Source organism: Semicossyphus pulcher, unplaced genomic scaffold, assembly GCF_022749685.1.
Source record: "Semicossyphus pulcher isolate SPU_LCO1_2020_fin unplaced genomic scaffold, fSemPul1.0.p SCAF_12, whole genome shotgun sequence".
In the NCBI taxonomy this organism is placed as follows: Eukaryota; Metazoa; Chordata; class Actinopteri; order Labriformes; family Labridae; genus Semicossyphus; species Semicossyphus pulcher.
In genome coordinates, this window is record NW_027211626.1 from 17,069,264 (window position 1) to 17,077,062 (window position 7,799).

The window sequence follows — 7,799 nt, forward strand, 5'->3', positions numbered from 1 at the left end:
TTTTCCCCCTAGTTTGAAAATAACCAAGTCAGTCTGAGTTCTTTTGACAAGAATAAGGGTGTGGGATGCCAGTTATTCTATGCCAAAGCCAGAAAATAAGCGAAAAGCATGAATAGATTGTTAATGTTGTGAGCCGACTTGCAGAGAAAACAACTATTAAATGGATTTATTTCTCTGAAAAGATATGAAAAGCGTTAAGTGCTCCAAGTGTCAACTTAGGATGACATTGATGAGACAGATACAACACTCTACTGACTGAAGGGAGCAAAATAATAACCACCTGCTTTTAACTTGAAATGAAGGAATGATGGTGTGTCAGATGGTAAATCTGCCCACTGGGTAATTTTGGGTCCAGAGCAAAAGACTCAACAACAAATGGCCTGGTTTCCATCATGTACTGTTTATGATTTGCTGCATTTATTCATTGTCCCCAGAGTCTAAGGCCGTGTCTACACGTACACGGGTATCTTTCAAAACTGAGTTTTTCCCTCCTCCGTTAAAAAAAAAAGAAATCCCTGTCCACACAAGCACGGTTATAAAAAAACCTTGTCCCAAGGAAAATGCAAAAGCACAACAGAAACGCTGTCATGAGAATGCCACACCAACAGGCGCCGATATAACCCGGTCATGCAAAGAAGAAGAAAATTGTAGCCAATCAAAAGTCTGAAAAAATCCATTACCGGAAGAACATCTGAACACACCAACAAGGAAATCACTGCTGCCATGGTTGCCATGGTGTTTATTAAGACTGATCGTGCTCCCCAGAGGATGAACCTCTTGACTTTGATGAACGCATAACCTTTTGTCTAGCACCACGCTTACATGAATGTTTTCACTCACACCAAAGATAACATGCTGCATGATGGAAAAGGCTGACTGCTATGACATTTGTTTCTCCTCCCCAGAGGAAACACCTGTTTCAAAGTGGTGTATTGATGATCCAGTTTATGAAGCCTTCCAGGGGTCGTTTAAACAAGTCTTGGCCTTCTACTCGCCAAGTCCAAGAACAATAAAATCCTGACTATTCAGTTCAACGCAAATCAGCCCCAGTTGCAGCCTTGAAGCGTTGTTAAGCACAAATCTCTCCCCAAATGAAGTCTTTGACACAGTTTAGCTCACTTCAGTCTTCTTTCACCACCCTAAAATCTGGAGTTTGTTCATCTGCCACAGGAACTGATTTGAAAGCCCTTAAATCTGCATGTGGTGTCATGCTGCCGAACACTGTAGCGGGTGTCTGTTGTTGAGATTAAAACACGTTTAATCACAGAGCAGCTTCTAACAATCTGTCTGCCAGCGAGTCACACCAGGACCCGCTACCACTCACACACACACACACACACGCACACACTGTGTCCTCACTGACGCGGTCATGTCACAAAGTGTACTCAGGCTCTGATTGGTGCTCGGTCTTTTTTAGTTTATTCTATTTCTCTACACGATCTGATGTTATCAAAGCGAAGCGGTAATTGAGGATTTGGGTCCTGCTTTGGAACTGACACTAATGACCAACAGACATCTGAGAGTGATTTAAGTGTGCCGAGCGTGTTATCCACATTGGTTTTGGCTCAGCTGTCTGTCCCCGTCTCAGCTCGAGGCACAATTTCCAACTACAGCAACCCAAAAGAGTGACTTTCCTGTTCTTATATAAGATATTGAACGATCATATAACTCATGTTTTCAGTTTAAGTCGCTCCATCTTCAACCAAAACATGCAGGCTGTGTTCATTTGTTATAAGGCCTTTTTGCAGCATGCGAACGCCTCACATCCTCCATGTTGAACCGAGCAGGAGCCGGACCAATCCACCGATCACATTACATTGAATTCACTCTTTGTCTGATGCATTTACATGTATCATCCGGCTGAATGTACGACCCGAAATGTCAGATTCAATCTATGCATTTTGATGCCTCTACGTCCCTATTGATGCAATCCCTCGGGGTGGGATGTAAAACGCGATTTATATGTTGTAAAAGAGAATTCAATCTTGTCCAGACACACGTGTGTGAGAGTCTGCAAAGTGCAGAATACAGGTCAGACTGCTGCAAATAAAACCCTAACTGGGTCTTTCAGTTGTAATCAGGAACTTCAGCTGAGCTAACATCGCCACATCTGGACAGCCTGTCAACCACTCTGACATATATCTGAATGAACGAATGAATGGCTCTAATCAGGAATCTTGTGTGTGTGTGTGTGTGTGTGTGTGTGGGAGGTTGAAGTCTTCCAGATGGCACCCAGAGGATTTTCCCCCTCATAGCTCCCTCTCCAGGAATTAGACCGCTGGGTTTTAGTCGCATCGACAGCTTTCGATGTAACGACCAAATCAAATCACCTCTGTCACTGTGGGCGCCGGATCCACGAGCCACGGAGGAGATTCATCAGTGCAAAGAAATAAATAACGGATACAGACGTAATGGAGTATACGGGGACAACTGCACCAGAGATTACGGTACCAGAAATCATCCAAATAACCTCTCAAACAATAATTTCCTCAGTTTTAAGGTGTGATTTTGTGCGGCCTGTTTGGAAAAGAAAGGAAGGGGGGAGATTGGAAAACAAATCATGGGTACTACAGACTTTAGAGCCTCACACACTGGACTTCAATTTGACATATTTAAAATAAAAAACTGATTTTTATGAGCAGCTGAAGTCCTTTAATATTTTTTTCCCCCTGTTGCGTCCACAGATCATCCGGTATCGTCTTAATGGTCACAGCCGTCTGTGCTCAGGAATGACAGTCCAGCCTCTGGGGAAGTGTGTGTGTGTGTGTGTGTGTGTGTTTGGAGGAGCAGCACTCAATTACAGCATTCAAATCTACACCGAGCTGTCCGACATCATCGGCACAACATATGTGAAAAGTGACGGTGCCCGACAGCCTGTCCTTACAGGGGTTATAACCACCGTATCAAGTTATTTCTGAGCATTCCTCCAGACAGTTTGACCGGTATTCATGAGCGCCTCACCCCGGGGTGACCGGGGAAGTAGCCTGGAGCGTTTTATTCAAAAGGATCTGGGTTACGTTTTCAGGCTGTAGACGGCTTTTTAATCAGACGCTTACACTCCCATTCGCTTGAGCTGGAAGCACTGGATGTACACGCACACATACGACACACTTCAGTATTTTCATTAAAAGATAACTTACCTCGCAGACCGATACTCCAAGCCACGCAGAAGTGTTCAAGCCTTTGTTTTCGCACGAATAGAAATCCTTAAAAGCACTCTCCTCCGCGCTCGCACTGAGGTTATTCTTTATTAATGTGGCAGGTTGTGGCAGAAATTAGAGGCTGGTAGGTGGTCGTGTGCTCAACAGGGAGTAAAACCGCCTCCTGATTCAACTCTGTCTCTTCCCCGCTCTCGCTTCTGTTTCACTGTGGGCTCTTTCTGATGTTGAAAGAGAGCAGCAGGTGTTGTTGTACAGGCGGGGATTTCTCTCTCCGGGCTTGATTTTTCTTTTCACCAGGTTTCCGTACAAATCCTTCTCTGGACTTAAGAGCAGATAATAAGATAAGTCTGTGATGATGAAGTATGGATGGATGTATCCCAGAGTTCTCCCAGCGATCACTCAGTGATCTCTCAAACAGGTAAAAACACCAGTCGCTCCAGCTCTAAAGTTCCCTTATCGTGATGTTTCTCTCCTCAGGAGATCACGGTTCATCCAGAGGAGTCCAACAGGTTCTCCAGTTTTTCCTCCCGCCGCCTCTGATGTGGTTTTCTCATCCAGAAGTCAAAAGTGTTGAACCCCAGCTGTCTGACCACAGTCCTCACTCTCTCACTCGCAGGTCACTGCCCACTTCCTCTTCCTGTTATTGTGGTCAGTCTTCTTCGCTGGTGCTCCCTGCTACCGCTCCTTTTCCTGTCCTGCAGTGGGAGGGGGAGAACAAAAAGAGAGACAGAGATGTAGAGGTATGTGAAGAGGTACGGGGAATTGGTGGGAAGACAGAGAAGAAGAAAGAGGCAGAGAGGGAGCGCATATGTCAAAACGGCTCAAAGACGCTCGGAGAGGCAGAGAAAGCAGCCGGCTCATGTTCGTGAAGCAGATGGAGTGAATGTGTGAGGGAGAAGAAGGGAGGGAGGGAGGGAGGGGTGATGAAGAGTAAGGTGAGAGTGGCGTTACTTCTCGAAGAGGGAGAGAGAGAGAGAGATGGAGAGTGAGGGTGGGGGGATTTATTATTCATGTGTGTGAGATAAGGATTAAGTTAAACAGGTTATTGGGGATAATCCTCAGAGATTTCCCCACATGAGGCTAGTAAATATTTCAGAGGGAGTGTGTGTGTGTGTGAGCGTATCTGACAGAGAGATCTTGTCTAAGCTGGTAAATGAGATGAGTCGGACGCCCCGCCACACACACACACACTTCATCAATCCCACCCCCCTCCTCTTCTCTTCAGGGGGAGAGCCGGTCGTCAGTAATTTGGCGAATTGGACAGGAAAGCCGGCTGTGTGTTTTTACATGAAACCTCTCCTGTGGCAGCAGCAGCAGTCTTGTCCTCCCTCTCCGTCTTTGTCTCTCTCTCTCTCTCTCTGTTTGCTCACTCTCCTGTTATTTGCATTTTCAGTTCCACTCTACATGCAATATCTTCAATGCAGCTGGGAATAGAGCTGCCGAACATCAACATGACAGAAAACCAACATTTGCTTTGAGTCCTCTTCCCTCATAGCAGGAGCTGTGTTCGTATCAGTTACACCACATGTACTTTTTTCAACAAGTTCCACAAACTGAAGGACAAAACAGTTGCTTGTTGCTGCCTTTAAAAACTGTTACACCTGGTTTGTAGGGTAAGAAACAGTTTAAGTTTCTGACCACACCAAGCACTGGTTTCAACCCCTGCTTGTCTTACGTTATTCAGCTTATCAACAGTGAGCTGTGGTAGTATGCAAGAAACATAGTGTGCCTACAAAAGCAATGAAGTAAACATGGATGTCTCCAATCAGGATTAATAATTTCAAAAAGTTGCTCTGGAAACGTTTTATTAGGAAGGAACTCAACGCCTTTGTTGACCTCAAGGATATACAGTCTGTGTTTTGGTGAGAGACACTGAAATAAAATGATTTTTTTTGTTTGTTTGAAAGAAAACCCCACATGGGACCTTTAGGGTTACAATGTTACAATTTCATTTAGCTTTTGTCCAAAGCGACGTACATCTGAGAGTTAATACGACACAAGCAACGATCAAGACGGGAGGGAACAAAGTCACTAAGTGCCAACAAACAGCTTCAAGTGTGACCTGACACTGGTGCAGACACTCAGTGTAAAGGGTTTTTTTTTTTTAATATAATAATAATATTCATCATCAGCAACATCAACAAGATCAGAATAGTCATCATCATCATGAAAATCCAAGTCAGCATAAATCACATCCTCGATGTCGTCATCATCAGTAGCATCAATATCATTAAGGTCAGAGGTGTTCATAAAGAGCTGGGTCTTTAGCTTCTTCTTAAAGGTGAAAGGGACTCTGCGGACCGAATGGAGTTTATTAGCTCGTTCCACCACCTGGGGACTACAGCGGAGAAGAGTCTAGTTAGCAGCTGGGGGCCCTGTTGTGATGGGAGTACCAGGCGCCTTTCATTGGCAGAGTGTTGTGGGCGGGAGGAAGTGTAGACCTGGATAAGGCGTTCAGGTAGGCAGGAGATGTTTTTGTTGCTGTTTTCTAAGCGAGCAACAGGGTTTGAATTAGATGCGAGCGGTGACTGTGGAGTGACGTGCTGCTTTAGGTTGATTGAAGGCCAGTCGCCTGCCAGTAGGGAGTTGCAGTAATCAATGCGTGATATCAGGGTGAGGAGGAGAATGGAAACGGACAATAAACAGTTGTCCTCAGGAGCTGAGAAATTACGTAGTAGGGGCCTACACTCTCTCTTAGTCAGCTGATTAAGGGCCCAATCAGAGGGAACGTGTTTTGCAGGCTGTAAAACGCAAAGCGCACCACACTGCCTTTTTTGTTGAAGCCTTCGGTAAAAAAAAAGAGCAGCTCGCTGCGCCTTTACTAACTGTGTTTTCAGAACAAAAGCAAATTAAAATTCTCACATGATGAAATTACATTTAAAGTAACGAAGTGAATTTTGGACGGGCCACAAGAATGATGCAATGGAAACACACACGTTTTCACTGGAATTAAAAAACTCGAGCGACAAATGCGCTTAACGCTGTGTCATTGAGTGTTTACATTTCACTGACCTCCAGGGATGCAAAAACAGGTTGCATTTTTTTGTTTGCCTTTATTTGTCGGACTGCTGAAGAGTGGAGAAGAAGATGGAGAGGAGACAGTGGGGATGACATGAACCAAATGATCGGCAGATCGGGAGTCGAACCTGCGATCGGTGCTTCAAGGACTGTAGCCTCTGTACGTGGGGCACTTGCTCTACACACTGAGCTAAACCAGCACCACAAAAGTGGCATTTTTACCTTAAAAAAAAAAGGTTACATTTTTACTAATCTGTATCATGATGCTGCTTTGTCAGCAAAGTTTCGATCCATGAATTGCAAGAAAATTAGTTTTGTTTTTGGCTTCATACCGCTGTAGTAAGTCATTGAAACTGAATCTACAGCGTCACGGCAGCATCTACTTTGCAATCTACACCGGCTGCGACTACAGCAAAGATGAGTCTCGAAGTCAGCCAATGGTAGTTGTGATTTCTGGCCATAAATAGGGGTGGCAGCATGCATGGCTGGCGGAGATTGCAGCATTGAGTAACATTGGAGCAGTTTTGTCCCGGCAGACGCATGTCAAGAATATGCTTCAAATATGTTGCCTGTGTAGATTCCCCTTGAGACTCACTGGGCTCTCCTCAGTTAAAACAAAACGCCAGTAGTTGGTTTCCATCAGAAAAACCTCCTCCCTGGGATGTAATGAACCAAGACATGACGGGGTTCATTTTGCCGAAAAATCTGGAGGGGCAAAATTTCTGTATCGCATTTGATCTGAACACACTTTAAAATGATCCTCCGCCCAAACTCAGGTGAGTAACGCAACGCTAGTATATTTAGCAATTTTGGTCTGAACACACAAGTCTTTGCCTCTGTTGGTAAGGCTATGCTACTGTGGCTGCAGTAATGAGGATGGGAACAAAGCATATAAGGAAATCAGGTTATGTATAAAGAGCGAGAAAATCCACATTAGAAGATGGTTGGGGTGAAAGGATGGGTCGGACACAGGACTTACAGCCATGAGCCCGGGGTTCCCGTTATTTTAACTGATGTAAGTCACGTGGCTTCAGTTCTTTTTTTAAGTCCTTTATTTTAACCCAAAGCCAGGGATCTTTAATCTAAACCCAATCTCCTGTATCATCGGCTTGGACTGACGACGGTATAGCCTCTGGGGACAATGGAGAACATGCCGAGCGTGTAGCCAGCAGTCAGCAATAAGCAACTTCCAGTCAAGACTTCCTTTTCCACGTGCTGCTTCGTTTACAGAAAAATAAACAGTTTTTCTTGCGATTTTCTTTCATTAACGGGTCTTACCTTTGCCAAAATTTCAACATCACGATGCCGATTAGTAAAAAGCAAAAAAGAAGCTTTGTCAGGTCTGTCCTCAAGAGGAGAAGAAAACTACTTTTAAAATGCTTGTTTGTTGAACGGAGGTCCGATCAGTCATTTCTGATGCATTTGAGGAAGTTGGGAAATCTGAACGGCTTTCACAACACATCGACAAGGGAGTTTATCTCAAGTTGAACTTTAGATCTATAACACATTGTTAGCTGAACTTCCTGCAGATGTCCGTTTATAGAGATTAATAAGAAGGTAATTCTACATTTCTATGTAGAATCTGGAAATATACATTAATCTAAACCTAACCAACTGGTT

General features: G+C 44.4%; 1 protein-coding gene across 1 annotated transcript in view; it reads right to left on the reverse strand.

Annotated features, from left to right (window-relative positions):
- The window catches only part of cdh5 (cadherin 5), a 37,558-nt gene extending 33,853 nt beyond the window's left edge, over nt 1-3,705 (reverse strand). Inside the window, exon 1 of the mRNA XM_069658842.1 lies at nt 3,141-3,705. The gene's annotated coding sequence lies outside the window, so the exon portion shown is untranslated. The remainder of the gene's footprint in view (nt 1-3,140) is intronic.
- Between the last annotated feature and the right edge of the window lie 4,094 nt (nt 3,706-7,799).